Raw genomic sequence first — 1,933 nt, 5'->3', positions numbered from 1 at the left:
CAACTTCAGTCTCTGCTGTGCAACTTGAAGAAAGATGAGGCAGGGCTGTGGGGGAAGTTCAAGTGTGTTTCCCACTGTTGCCATGAGAACCATTAGCTTCTTGCCCTTACGATAAGCTGGGCCTTCCATGTTTGAGGAACGGGAATGACAACAACAGGAATTAATTTCATGCTCAGCCACAGCAGCCAACCAACCCCAGGCCAGCACCATAGCTGGGGGGGGGGAAGACCAGCTCCCTGGGCATCCCTTTCCTTGGTTCCCAATCGCCCGTGTTATGTTCATAGCCTTGTTGCAAACAATTGCACTTTTCATTAGCAAATGACCGTTCCGCGCCTGTTTTCCCCTGAGCTCAGATCTCTATTCCGATCACCTCGAGGGGCTGGGGGATGTCCGCCTCGTCATGCACCTGAAACCACCTCGCGGCTTATCCACCCACCGCCTGCGGACTCGGCCTGTGCGCCCGGCCAAGGGCAGCCCGACGCGCCTTATCTCAAGTTCTCAGGAGGCGCGTTTGGCAGCCTTCCTCTCACACAAGCCAGTTCTGTCCACGGATAAAGGTGCAGGATATGTTTTGGCTCTTTAACAACTAAGATGTGAATTAAAGCCGAGAGGTAGCGTTCTGCACACAATAAGCGTAGGAAACACTCGTCCCAGGCTGAGGGCACAGGACTCACAGCTGTTCTGGCTCTGAACCCGGCAGGGTGGCGCCACCCACACACTCAGACCCCGTGGCTGCGGGGACCCGGGTCACCTCCGTAGGTCACCTTGAGACACAGAAACCTGTTCTTTCTGTCACTGCGAGCTGACCGTGGTTATCCACGCAAAGAAGACATACAAGGCCAGACACTTCTCAGTTCACCTTTTTCAAAAGAACTGATTTTAGAGAGAAAGAGAGAGGAAGGGAGGGAAGGGGCGAAGAGAGAGAGATTTTTTGTTCCACATATCTATGCATTCATTGGTTGATCCTTGTATGTGCCCTTGACCAGAATCGAACCCGGGACCAGGCTAGGGCATTGCTTTTAACTTTTAAATAACAACTCAATGCTACACTTGTCTCCCCTAACAGCAGGCTCAATGTGTACATACCTCCTTCTCTACTCAGCATCCAATTATCCTTGAGTTATAAGATGTTAACACTTTCCCATACACCATGCACTCATTCTATGCATCCATCCGAGATTCTGCAAAGTCATTTGATACTAGTTTAAGGCGGGGGAGGGCGGGGGGGGGGGGCGGGGGGAGGGTTAGACATCAACCAAAGAACTTGTATGCAGAGAAGCATAACCAGTGGACACAGACAATGGGGGTGGGGGTGAAGGCCGGGGCTGGGGGGCAGGGCAGGCGGGGAGAGGACAATGGTGGGTAAGGAGGACATTTGTAATACTTTCAAGAATAAAGAATTTTTTTAAAAAAAGAAGAAAGTCCGGCCAAAGGCTGTGCCTCTAAGCCTCCTCTGAGAGCTCTGCTTACTTCCTTTCCAACTTGTTCATGCTGCTTTGTAGCGATTTACATCTATTTCACGAAGCCGTTTCCCGCCTGGACCGTGAGTGCCTCAGCAAGGGTTCTGTCCTTCTGCACATCCCTTCAGGGGCTGCCGTGTCCCTGCACCTGAATGACAGCCACCTCTACAAACTCATGCCCTCTCCACTACCACCGATTTTTAAAAATGCAGCATCCAACTGTGCAGCCGAGCTCACACACCCAGTTCCCCACAGACCTTCCTACTGGTACGGATAGGACTTAGCACCCCAAACACCTGACCCGAGGGGCTTGTGAGCATGAGTTGTTCCAGAAAAGCCAAACATCTGAGGCCACACCTCCTTTGTGTCCCCATCCCGCCTCATCTCTCTCTCTCTCTCTCTCTCTCTCTCTCTCTCTCTCTCTCTCTCACACACCCTTTCACACAGCGAGTGCACTGTCCGAAATGACCCCA

Source organism: Myotis lucifugus, unplaced genomic scaffold (genome assembly GCF_000147115.1).
Source record: "Myotis lucifugus unplaced genomic scaffold, Myoluc2.0 scaffold_747, whole genome shotgun sequence".
In the NCBI taxonomy this organism is placed as follows: domain Eukaryota; kingdom Metazoa; phylum Chordata; class Mammalia; order Chiroptera; family Vespertilionidae; genus Myotis; species Myotis lucifugus.
The sequence above is the reverse complement of the archived record's forward strand: the minus strand, read 5'-3'. Positions refer to the sequence as shown.